The 13849-nt window shown below is 41.7% G+C and overlaps 1 non-coding gene across 1 annotated transcript; it reads left to right on the top strand.

Annotated features, from left to right (window-relative positions):
- Nucleotides 1–13427: 13427 nt before the first annotated feature.
- LOC114815935 lies at nucleotides 13428–13565 on the top strand. Its single transcript, XR_003763742.1, has one exon. It is a non-coding gene; the product is annotated as a small nucleolar RNA SNORA7 (small nucleolar RNA).
- The last annotated feature ends 284 nt before the right edge of the window (nucleotides 13566–13849 follow it).

The raw sequence follows: 13849 nt of genomic DNA, 5'->3' as shown, positions 1-13849 counted from the left end.
TACAACAATGTAACTCCTTGTCTGCCCACAAGGAGTTTACAATCTAGAGTCCCATATGATTGTCTTCTCTTAAACACAATTCTAAGCACTTAAAAAGGGTTTAGCAAATATCAGTTATTATTATTATGCGCTCATTAAAAATTATTAGGAATGTGAGTGAATTCAAAATTTTCACTACCAGGGGATAATGTAGATTTTCATGGCTACCATAGAGAAGAAGGCACTTAATTTAGATTACAGTCACCCGCGTGCTCTATTTTGTAGGTTCTCTTCTGAAAGGTATGGGATGAAGATAAATGTATCCTTTATAATTTACAAACAAGCCAGTGTTTCAACCAGATCAAGCAAGAGAAGTAGTGAGGGCTAGTGGAAAGAGCAAGGACCAGGGAGTCAAAAGCCAGCATTTCAAACAGATCAAGCAAGAGAAGCAGTGTGGCCTAATGGATAGAGCATAGGCCTGGGAGTCAGAAGGACCTAGGTTCTAATCCCTACTCCACCATGTGACTGCTGTGTGACCTTAGGCAAGTCACTTAACTTCTCTGTGCCTCAGTTACCTCATCTGTAAAATGGGGATTAAAACTGGAAACTCCATGTGGGACATGGACCTAGGTCCAACCTGAATAACTTGTATCGACCCCATTACTTAGTACAGTCTCTAGCACATAGTAAGTGCTTAATGATTGCTATTTAAAAAAAAGACCTGGGTTCTAGTCTCCGCTCTGCCACTTGTCTGTTTTGTGACCTTGGGAAAATCACTTCACTTCTCTGTACCTCAGTTACCTCATTTGTAGAATGAAGATCAGTACTATGAGCCACACAGGTGATAGGGACTGTATCCACCTGATGATCTTGTATCTACTCCAGCGATTAATTGGTACAGTGCCTAAAACAATAAAATCCAAACAAAGAACCCAATTTCACATCCAGTCACCATGTAATGTCTACGGTGAAATCTATCATTCAGATTTCAATAATCCCTCGAATCAAGTTATTTCAATTTTGTTCACTAGGAAAGTTCCTTCATTTGTTAGTTCTGCAGTGTTCACTGATGTTTGTGGCTAGTGTATTCAGAGTGCTTTGCTGACATCTGGTGGAAAGATGCTATGTCATCACAATTATTTGAACAAAAGATTTTTTCACTTGAATTTCGGTGCTTATCAAATATTAGTAACTATGTTAAAGAGTTAGTGTGTTAAGGAGTTAAAAATAACTTTTCCTAAGCTACTTGTTAAAACACATAAATATACTTGAGTAAGAAAACATGTCTTTTCTAGACGAGGTTCTTGTAGGCAGGGAGTACGGAACATGTCTACCATGTCTGTTGTCTTGTACTCTTTCAAGGGCTTAGTACAGTGCTATGCAAACAGTTAGCACTCAATAAATACCATTAATGATTGATTGAATATTATATCAGAAATTCCCATGGTTGGTTAACCCTAGGAGGGAGGGCAGGCTCTTTGTCTAACTGCCCTTTTGCAAGTGCCTAGAATGTTGTTGGTGCTGTTCACTTTGAGAGTCAAGAGCAGTAGAGATAGGTGACTCGGGAATTGTGTGCATTATATTATTATTATGCTTACTATTATTATATTTGTGAAGCTTATTATTATATTTGTGAAGCATTTACCATGTGACAAGTAATGTTCCAAGCTTGGGGAAGATACAAGCAGTGTGGCTCAGTGGAAAGAGCATGGGCTTGGGAGTCAGAGGTCATGGGTTCAAATCCTGTCTCTGCCACTTGCCAGCTGTGTGACTATTGGCAAGTCATTTAACTTCTCTGTGCCTCAGTTACCTCATCTGTAAAATGGGGATTAAGACTGTGAGCCTCACTTGGGAAGCCTGATTACCCTGTATCTACCCCAGCACTTTGAACAGTGCTCTGCATATAGTAAGCGCTTAACAAATACCAACATTATTATTATTACAAGTTAATCAAATCAGGTACGACCCCTTTCACACATGGGGCTCACAATCTAAAATGAATCCTCATTTGACAGCTGAGGAAACCAAGGCAGAGAAAATTAAGTGATTTGTCTTCTCTGTGTCTTAGTTTCCTCCACTGTAAACTGGGGATTAAATACCTTTTCTCCCTCCTAATTAGACTGTGAGTCCCATGAGGGACAGGGGGTACTTGACTTAACTCGTACCTACCCCAGCACTTGACATATATTATTTGACATATAGTCAGCACTTAAAACATACCATAAAAAAGACAGCTATCAATGAAAGACCTCATGGCTCTAGCTGCGAGCTGCAATTCAGCGGAGTAAGGATAAAGGAGGATGGGTTGGGATGATACAGACAGGAAATGATTCCTGTAAGATAGTGACCCATCATTTGTCAGTTTACCCTCTGGGCAATGCTCTGGTCGACCATAGTGCACCAATGGGACTGATGGGTGGGTCTAAACTGGAACCCTTTAGATTTTTCTTAATGGCATTTGTTAAGTGCTTACTATGTGCCAGGCACTGTACTCAGCTCTGGGGTAGATACAAGCTAATCAGGTTGGACCCAATCCATGTCCCACATGGGACTCACAGTCTTAATCCCCATTTTATAGACAAAGTAACTGAGGCACAGAGAAGTGAAATGATTTTCCCAAGGTCACACAGCAGATAAGTGGCAGAGCTGGAATTAATACACAGATCCATCTGACTTCCAGGCCTGTGCTCTACCCATTAGGCACACTACTTCCCTTGAGGTATATTTTATCATTTGGACTGCCATGCTAAATCAATGAATCAATGAATAGGCTATATCGACTGCTTACATTGTGCAGAGCACCTGCCTAAGCTCTTAGGAGAGTACAATACAATAGAGTAAGAAGAGACAATCCTTGCCCATTAGGATCTTACAGTTTAGTGTGGAAGATAGACATTAAAATGAATTACAGATAATGGAATCAACCTTGGTTGTACATGGTTAGGTACATAACTGCTATGGGGATAGACAGCAATACTTTCTCCACTTATCTCTGCATTCCCCTCTTACCATTCCTCTCCAAACTCCTTGAGCGAATTGTTTACACATGCTACTTCCACTTCTCCTTGATATCCTCCAATCTGGCTCCCGGTCCCTTAATTGCCCAGAAACTGCCCTTCCTGAGATGAGCAGTGACCTTTTTTGCCAAATTCAATGCCTTCTACCCTGTCCTAAACCTCCTCGACTTTCCAGCTGTCTTCTGCAATACAGACCATCTTCTCCTGGAAATACTATCTATCCTTGATGTCACTGATACTGTCCACTTCTGGTTCTCCTCCCATTTCTCTGCCTGCTCCTTCTCAGTCTCTTTCACAGAATCCTCCTCTGCCTCCCATCCTTTAACTGTGCAAGTTCCTCAGGGTTCAGTACTGGGTCTCCTATTCTCCATCTACTCCTACTGCCTTGGATACCTCATTCTCTACCACAGCTGCAGCTATGATCTCTGTGTATCTGATTTCCAGCTCTACCTCTCCAACCCTAGGCTCTCTCCTTCTCTGCAGTTTTGCATTTTCTCTTGCCTTCAGAATGTCTTTACTTTGTTGTCCTGCTGATATCTCAAACTTAGTGTGTTCAAAACTGAACTCAACTGTCCACCTAAACCCTTTCATCCCTCTGACTTTCCTGTCACTATATTCAACATCACCATCCTATCTGTCTTGTAAGCCTGCAACCTTGACATTATCCTTGAATCATCTTTCTCATTCAACCCACATGTTCAATCTGTCACAAAATCTTGTCATTTCTACCATCACAACATGTTTAGAATCCACTATTTCCCTTTCATTCAAACTGCTTACTCCACTGTTCCAAGCACTTATCATCTGCCACCTTGACTACTACAGCCTCCATACCGACCCCCCTGCATTTTACCTCTCCCCTCTCCAATCCATACTTCATTCTTCTTTCCACATCATTTTCTAAAAACAACTTTCCCCTCTTATCTTCCCATTCTTCAGAATGGCTGCCCATTCACCTTCCTATCAAACAGAAACTCCTTAACATCAGCTTTAAGGGACTCAATCAAGCTCTTCTCCCAACTTGCCTTGCTTATCTACTACTATAATCCAACCTGCACACTTTTCTCTACTAATGTCAATCTGTATGATGTAGTCCTCTAGATTGTAAGCTTGTTGTGGGCAGGGAACATGTCTGCCAACTCTGTTATATCATACTTTTCCAAACACTTTGTTCAGTGGTCTACATACAATGAGCACTCGATAAATACAGTTGACTGATTGATTGTACCTCGGTCTTGTCTCTAGCTCTATAGACCCTATAAGAACATCCTCCCTTTCACCTGGAATTCCCTTCCCTCGTGTGTGACAGAACAACATTCTCCCTCAAAACCCTCCTAAAGTTGCACCTCCTCCAAGAGGACTTCAATCAATCAGTGAATCAATCAAAAGTCTTCACTGAGTGCTAGGGGCAGAGCATTGTACTAAGCATTTGGGAGAGTACACTATAATAATAATATTGGTATTTGTTATGTGCTTACTATGTGTTTACTTGTCTTGATGTGCATATATCTATAATTCTATTGATTTATATTGTTGCCTGTTTACTTGTTTTGATGTCAGTCTTCCCACTTCTAGACTATAAGATCCTTGTGGGCAGGGATTGTCTCTGTTGCTGAATTGTACTTCCAAGAGCTTAGCCAGTGCTCTGCACACAATAAGCGCTCAATAAATATGATTGAATGAATGACTGTATGAATGAATGCCAGGCACTGTACTAAGCACTGAGATGGATACAAGCAAATCAGCTAGACACAGTTCCTGTCCCATGTGGGGCTCACAGTCTCCATTCCCATTTTACAGATGAGGCAACTGAAGCCCAGAGAAGTGAAGTGATTTGCCCAAGGTCACACTGCAGAAAAATGGAGGAGTGAGGATTAGAACCCATGACCTTCTGCTTCCCAAGCCTGTGCTCTATCCACTACACCAAGCTGCTTCTCTAATAGAGTTGGTAGACAAGTTCCCTGCCAACAATGAGCTTACAGTCTAGAGTGGGATGCAGATATTAATATAAGTAAATAATTTATTATACATATATCTATAATTTATGCATTGTACATATATGCATAAGCCTTCCCTAATTAAGCCCTCACTTCCCCTGTTCACCATTCCTTCTGTATCACCTGTGCACCTAGATCTGTATCCTTCAGGCACTTGATATTCACCCTACTCTCAGCTCCATGGCACTTAAGGTACATATCCATTACCCTTGCCTTCCTCAGCCTCTTGCTTTGTGTCAGTAAGATGATTCCTGGTATGATTCCACCATGGAGCGAACACTGGTCCCTGTCTTCCACCTCCTAACCCTCCAGCTGCCCTTGGATGTCCCAGAGCCCCGTGCATAGCTCCCTTGCTGTCAGGGGGTGACACCAGGCTGCTGCAAGGCTTTTTCTTTCCTCCATTCCCTCCCACACTCCAAATGGCAGTTTGAGTTGAGCTCCACAGTAAGGAGAAGAAGGTTTAAGTCACTTTGTCATCCCCATGGTCCAGGGCAAGATGCAATGTTGGTATTTGTTAAGCATTTACTATGTGCCAAGCACTGTTCTAAGCCCTGGGTTAGATACAGGGTAATCGGGTTGTCCCACGTGAGGCTCACAGTTAATCCCCATTTTACAGATGAAGTAACTGAGGCACAGAGAAGTTAAGTGACTTGCCCACAGTCACACAGCTGACAAGTGGCATATCCGGTATTCGAACCCATGACCTCTGACTCCCCAGCCTGGGCTCTTTCCACTGAGCCATGCTGCAATGGCTTACAATTTATAATGTTATAAATCATTTATTTTAGAGAAGCAGCATGGCTCAGTGGAAAGAGCCCGGGCTTGGGAGTCAGAGGTCATGGGTTCGAATACCGGATATGCCACTTGTCAGCTGTGTGACTGTGGGCAAGTTACTTAACTTCTCTGTGCCTCAGTTACCTCATCTGTAAAATGGGGATTAACCGTGAGCCTCATGTGGGACAACCTGATTACCCTGTATCTACCCCAGAGTTTAGAACAGTTCTCTGCACACAGTAAGCGCTTAACAAATACCATCATCATTATTATTTTTATTATTAATAACCCTGGCTCCTCCATATCTGCTGTGTGACCTTGGGCAAGTAGCTTAACCTCTCTGGATCTAGTTACCTCATCTGCAAAATAGGGATTAAGAGTGTGAGCCTCATGTGGGCCAGGGACTGTGTCCAGCCAGATGAATTTGTATCTACACCAGTGCTTAGAACAGTGCTTGGCCCATAATAAGCACTTAACAAGTACCATAATTATTATTATTTGGGGGACATAGGGATCCAAGCTACCTCCACCAGGAAACCATCATGCCCCCTTCCTCCTCTAGCCCATCTCACCTGCAGTTCAACCCGAAGGACTAAACTGCCACCACTCCTCTCTAATATAGACTGATATTAGAGAAGAGAAAAGTGTGTGTATTGGGTTGTAGTGGGAGAGGAATAAGAATAAATTAGATGGAGAAAAGCGATTGAGTACCTTGAATCTGATGGTGAGAAGTTTCTTCTTGATGGATGCGCAACCCATGGGGTCATTTGAGAAGTGGGGAGATGTGTGCAGAATGATATTTTTAGAAAAATGATGAGGGCATCAGAGTGAAGACTGAGAAGAGATGGGAGAGGCTGGAAGCAGGGTGTTCAGCAAGGAGGCTGCTGCAGTAGTTGAGATAGGATATAGCAAATGCTCAAATCAGAAAATATCGAATTTCCTCCAAAACATCAATCTTTGTTCATTCATCATTCCTTACTGAGTGCCTAATATATGTAAAGCATTGCTCTGTGTACTGACTTTGTGCAGTGTTCAGTTCTAAGCACTTTGAAGAGACAACAAAAGCAAAACATTCATTTCCTGCTCTCAAGGTGTTTACAGTCTACTAGGAGAATTTAAGAGAGAACATTAAAAGTAAATAAAGGCCTTCTCGAGTATTTACAGATAGACAGATGAACGCTGTACGTATTCAGCGCAAGCAGGAGACAAATTATGCATAAAATTCTAAGTGTAAGAGTATGAAAAATAAATAATACTGTATTCTTGGATCATGCAAATCAGTGTTTACAGCTCATCTCATTAAGTTTTTCCCATGAATATTAACCCTTTGCAATGGTCCCTACTCTAAACTAATCCTCCTTGACCTCTCATTTGCCTTTGATACTGTGCACCAGCTTGTTCTACTTGAAACATTACCTAACTTTGGCTTCACTGACATTGTCCTCTCCTGCTCTCTCCTACCTCTCTGGACAAATCTTATCAGTCTCTGCAGACTCCTCCTCTGTATCTCAAACCCAAACTATGGGAGTCACTCAAGACTTAGTTCTGTGCCGCCTTCTTTCTTCCAACTACATCTACTACCTTGAAGAAGCAGTGTGGCCTAGTGGAAGGAGTATGGGTCAGGGAGTAGAGGATCTGAGTTGTAATCTTAGGTCCACCACTTGTCTGCTGTGTGACCTTGAGCAAGTCACTTAACTTCTCTTTAAAATAGGGATTAAGACTGAGAGACTCGCATGGGACAGGGAATGTTACCAGCCCGATTAACTTGCATCTACACCAGTCCTTAGTACAGTGCTTGTCATATAGTAAGTGCTTAACTAATGCCACAAATAATAAATAAAAAATAATAGCCATTCACTTCTATGGCTTCAACTATCATCTCTATGCAGATGATTCCCAAATCTATATCACCAGCCCTGATCTCTTTTCTTTTCTGCAGTCTTGCATTTCCCCCTACCTTTAGGGCATTTCTACCTGGATGTCCCATCCACACCTCAAACTTCACATACCCAAAACACATCTCCTAATCTTCCCACTTAAATCTGGTCCCCTGAGTTTCATATCACTGTAAACAGCACCACAGTTCTCTCTATCTCGTAAGACCTTAACCTCGACATTATACTCAACTTATCTCTCATTCAACCCACATATTGAATCTGTCACCAAATGCTGTCGGTTTTACCTTCACAATATCTCTAGACACCACCTTTTCCTCACCATCCAAACTGCTACCACACTGATCCAAACCCTTAGCATATCCCACCTTGATCATTGCATCAACCTCCTGGTTGACTTCCCTGCCTTGTGTCTCTCCCTTTCCAGGCAATGCTTTACTCTGCTCCCCAGATCATTTTTCTAAAAAAAAAAAAGATTTGGTTCCTGCCACACCACTTCTCAAAACCCATCTGTCCACATAAGCATTACTCAATCAATCAATCAGTTGGTCATATTTATTAAGCACTTGGGAGAATACAATATAACAGAGATGTTAGTCATATCCCCTGCCTACAGTGAGCTTAGAGTCTAGAGGGAAACAGAAATCCCTCATGTGGACTTTAAGGTACTCGATTCACTAGTATCCTCTTACTTTACCTTACTGATCTACCTAGCCTATACACTTCACTCCTCTACACCAACCTACTCACTGTTTCTTAATTTGTCTATCTCACTGCCAACGCTTTTGCCCACATCATTCCCTCAAACAATAGTATTTATTGAGTGCTTTCTGTGTGTAGAACACTGTACTAAGCACTTGGGAGTATATAATAGAGTTGGTAGACATGCTCCCTGCTTATAAAGAGCTTACAGTTTAGAGGGGGAGACAAGAATTAATATAAATAAATGATTCACATAAGTTATAATTTATTATTATAAATTATAAATAAATAATTCAGACATAGGGCCGAAGGAGGAGTAAATAAAGGGTGCAAATACAAGTGCAAGGGTGACACACAAGGGAGAAGGAGAGAGGAAATGGGGACTTAGGGAAGGCCTCTTGGAGGAGATGTTCCCGCAATAAAGTGATGTTGTGAAGGTTGAACTGACACTGCTCAGTCACAGATTGAATTTGTGGGTTGAATGAGAGATGAGTTGGAGATAATAGCAATGGGCTTAAAGAGGGAGGATGATGATTATGTTTTCTACAGTGATGGGAATATCAGGGGAAAGATAGGGTTTGGGTGGGAAGATGAGGAATTCTGTTATGGATGTTAAGTGTGAGGTGTCAGCGGGACACCAAGTAGTGCTATCCTGAAGGCAAGGGGAAACACAAAACTGCAGAGGAGAGAGCTGAGGGTTGGAGATGTAGCTTTGAGATTCACTTGCTTAGAGATGGTAGTTGAATCCATTAGAGTGAATGAGCTCTCTGAGAGAGTGGCTGCAGAGGGAAAATAGAAAGAGACCCAGAACTGAGCCTTGAGGGACTCCCACAGTTAGAGGGTGGAATGCAGAGGAGGAACCTGAGAAAGAGACTGAGAATGATCATCCAGAGATGGGAGGAGAACCAGGAGAAGACAATATCAGTGAAGCCATGGTTAGATAATGTTTCCTGGAGAATAGGGTGGTTCGCAGCATCAAATGCGGCTGAGTGGTTGACAAGGATTAGGACAGAGTAGATGCCATTGGATTTGACAGAAAGAGATCACTGATAACCTTTGAAAGGGCAATGTCTGTGAAGTGAAGGGGGCAGAAGCCAGATTGAAGGGAGAGAGGGAGAGAATCGAAGGAGAGGAAGTAAAAGCAGTGGGTATAGACAACTCACTCAAGGAGTTTGGTGAGGAATGGTAGAAGGGAGGTGGGTTGATAAATGGAGGGAGCCTTGGGGTCAAGGGAGGGTCTTTTATAAGAGAGGGGAGACATGAGCACGTTTGAAAGCAGTGGGGAAGTAACCATTGGAGAGTGAACAGTTGAAGATGGCTCAGTTCTAATTTTGAGGGTCAGTGTATCCAATTACTATGTCATAGTATTCACTTGATTAAGCACAATCTGCTTTGAGTGAAAGACTATACACCATTATTTAATTCTTTGCACAATATATATGTTATTCTTAACAGTGCAATACTAAATCCTAATTGTGGTATTTAAGTGCTTATCATGAGCCAAATACTGTACTAAGTGCTGGGCTAGATACAAGATAATCAGATAAGACACAGTCGCTGTTCCATATGGGGTTCAGCATTCCATATATCACCTTTTTCTGACATATATCATATACCAATTCACAAAGAGATTTATTGGGAAGAACCAATCAATGCAGAAAATCTCTGTTTTTACAGCAAACCATGTGGAGGGGAATGTCGATCTTCCCACATATTGGTCTTCTCAGCAACACTCACAAGTTTGGATGGGATCTCACCATCAATATCATCATCTTTGTAAACAAAGCTTATGTACATATCCATAATGCATTTATTTATATTAATTTCTGTAAGCCCCTCTAGACTGTGGACTGTTCATGGGTACGGAACGTGTCTATCAACTCTGTCTCTCAAGCTCTTAGTATGGTGCCCTGCACACAGTAAGTGCTCAATAAATATGAATGACTGGTTGATTGGCTGATTTATGCATTTTTTTGCTCATCCTTATTGTTAACAGTTGTATTTGTGATTTTCCTTCTACTCCCTTGCTATTTGGGCCTTCTGCCTCTCCCATTAGATTATAAGGTACTTGAGGGCAGAGAGTGTTGTCTTCCAACTTGACTGTACTCTTTTTATTTTGTACAGTGATCCGCATACAACACATGCTCAATAAATATGGATATTGATACTCAACAAATGATATACATGTTTGCATCTTGATCAGGAAAATAACATTATTTGTATATTGCCTAAAACTGAGGGTCAAATAATGAGGATACACTATTGTTGCTAATGATTCCAAAGAAATGCTGAGATCTTCAGAACAGCTGAAAAAGGATAGGTTTGTTTTTACTATTCCTTTTTTATTTATAGAGTGTTAGGCTGTGCTAATCATAAATTCAGACAAGTAATAACTACTTTGTAATTGAAAAATGTCAAACCAGATGAACCAAAGCCAAACAATCTTTTGGGGATCAAAATTGGATTCATTTTAAAAGATGAGTTAAATAGCACACAGATCAGCGATAAACAGAAAACATAACATGGCTGAGCTCTTTGGGAAGAGGAGATGAAGAGAAGACCATTCTTTAGCTTCATTTAGGAAGTATTATTCACTCATTCAATTGTATTTATTGAGCACTTACTGTGTGCAGAGCACTGTACTAAAGGCCTGGAATGAACAATTCAGCAACAGAGACAATCCTTGCCCAACAAGGGGCTCACAGTCTAAAAGACTAAAAGACAGGCTCACAATCTAAAAGAATTATTATGATAGTATTTGTTAAGTGCTTATATGTGCCAAGCACTGTTCTAAGTGCTGGGGTAGATACAGCTAATCAGGTTGTCCCACGAGGGGCTCACACTCTTAATCCCCATTTTACAGATGAGGGAACTGAGGAACAGAGAAGTTAAGTGACTTGCCCAAAATCACAGAGCTGTCAAGTGGAGGAGCTGGGATTAGAACCCATGACCGCTGGCTCCCAAGCCTGTGCTCTTTCCATTATGCCACGCTATGGGGACGTTATTAAAGCAGCTGTGGAACACCATTCAGGGTCTGGAAAGAAGGTGGAAATTGGATCAGAAAATAGAAAGTAGCTAGTGTTTGCATGAGGCAAATCCCTCGAAAATGAAAACTCACGCAGTTGTATTCATCCATCACAATAACTGTGTGCATGAGCACAAACTATTTATTTTGACACCGTGGCCAAGTGCATCTAATCTGGATTGTGATAGACTAATTTGGGAACCAATTCTCCCTATTTCCTTAGCCACATTCTAGAGAACTGAAAACTAAGCAGACTTAAGCTACTTCTACTATGGCAAAGTTAATCTCTTCTGGAAAAGGTGAAGCTGCTGTTAATGATAATAATAATAATTGTCATATTTGTTAAGCGCTTACTATCACCATCAATGGTATTTATTGAGTGCTTACTATGTGCAGAGCACTGTTCTAAGCACTTGGGAGAGCTCAATAAAACAGCATTAGCAGACATGTTCCCTGCCCATAATGAGTTTACAGGCACTGTACTAAGTGATGGGATAGATACAAGCAGATCAGGATGGAACAGACCCTGTCCCACATATAGCTCTCAGTCTTAATCTCCATTTTACAGATAAGATAACTGAGTCACGGAGAACTGACTTGACTTGCCCAAGGTCACACACAGAGCAGACAAATGCAGAAGCTGGGATTAAACCTGGGTCTTTCTGACTCCTAGGCCCCTGCTCTACCCACTACTGACTCTCTGACGGCAAAATGTTGAGCAGATGTACTGCTTCAACCCAGTCCAGATAACTAAACTGTAAGTTTTGCAAATAATGTACTTCAGACTACCTAGAAGGAGCCTCAGCTGTTAAAGAATAGCTAAAGAAAAAGGACAAATGAAGCAGGTTCCATTAAATTAAACTCTTTAGCATAATTTTATTAAGGGCATTCAACGTGGAATCATTCCATAGGGAGAAATCCCTATGATGCCTACTAAAGTCCATCGAGTTTCCCTACCCCAAAAAACCTCTGAAACACGAGAAAACTAACGGCACTCTCCTCCAAAGGAGTAGATGTGTAGCACCAGGCCAGCTGTGATGCTATTTCCAGACATACATAACCACATACCAGCCCATCCCTGCTGGGCCATGTCCTAGGAAAACAGATTGCTTAAAGGAGTCAAATGTCTTAGGAGTGAAATCATTCTGTGCTTATCTTCTATATTGTCTCAAGTGGCGCATCAACCCCTGCCCCACCCCTCCTTATAGAGCCAATCACAGTCCCATCCAGAGAATATTAAAGTTCTACTGGACTTTATGACCAGTATACCGGGTTGAAGGACTTTCTCAAGGGAACAGCAAAACAGAGCCCCAGGGTTCTAGTGAATACAGTAAAGGGGTGCAAGTTTTGGATCAACACCTGATTGTTGCCATATTGTGCTTCAAAATAAAAATCGGGATTTGTTCTTTCTCACCCTTCCAGGAAATAAAGTATCAGGAGCAGAACAGTAGGTGCTCAATAAGTACCAGTGACAGTCTGACCTAGTGAATGGAGCATGGGCCTGGGAGTCAGAAGGACTTGGGTTCTAATCCCAATTGCCTCATTTGTTTAATGTATGACCTTGCATAAGTCACTTCACTTTTCTGTGCCTCAGTTACCTCATCTTTAAAATGGGGATTGAGACTGTGAGTTCATGTGGGACAAGGATGATGTTCAACCCAATTAGCTTGTATCCACACACCCCAGCACTTAATGCAGTGCCTGACACATAGTAAGCACTTGACATATGCTATTATTATTATTGTTATCATTAATTCTGGCTCACCAGAGGTGGTTGCAGGTCACTCATAACCTAGCCAGGTTCTGATTGCTAGATTCTTCTATTTTTGAGGAAAATGAAAGTTAAAAAGGCACAAGGCATGGCCCTCAATCAATCAACCGATAGTTTGTACTGAGCACTTATTATCGCCAGAGTACTGTACTAAGTACTTAGGAGCATACTTAGGAGTTGATAGACACCTTCCTTACCTACAAGGAGCTTATATTCTAGAGGAGGAGACAGGCATTAAAATAAATTATGGTTGTGTACATAAGTGCTCCCCTCTCAGGGTCGCATTTGGAGAGTTTTCAGTACTCTATCAGTCATGAGTACAGGAGGGAGAGTCAAGCAGAGGCATACCCATTCCATTCCTAGCTTGGGCAGTGGCTAGCAAGGGGAAGACAATCTGTTACAGGTCAAAACTCACCCATGCTGGGCAGCAGCGGCATAGGAGAGAGTCGAGGACATAGACTCATTTACTGCATGGAAGGAGGGAGTGGTAAACTACTTCCGTATTTTTACCAAGAAAACTCTTTGGATACGCTACCAGAATGATTGTAGATGGAAGTGGGGCATTCAGGGAGAGATGTGTCTAGGGTGTCATTATGGGTCGGACACAACTCGACAGCATAAGACAGTGACAACAACATAAGTGCTGGGGGCCTGAGTGTTGGCCGAATAAAAGGTTCAAATCCAAGTGC

This window comes from Ornithorhynchus anatinus, chromosome 1 (assembly GCF_004115215.2).
Source record: "Ornithorhynchus anatinus isolate Pmale09 chromosome 1, mOrnAna1.pri.v4, whole genome shotgun sequence".
In the NCBI taxonomy this organism is placed as follows: domain Eukaryota; kingdom Metazoa; phylum Chordata; class Mammalia; order Monotremata; family Ornithorhynchidae; genus Ornithorhynchus; species Ornithorhynchus anatinus.
Note: the sequence above shows the minus strand (reverse complement) of the source record. Positions and strands in the feature narration are given on the sequence as shown.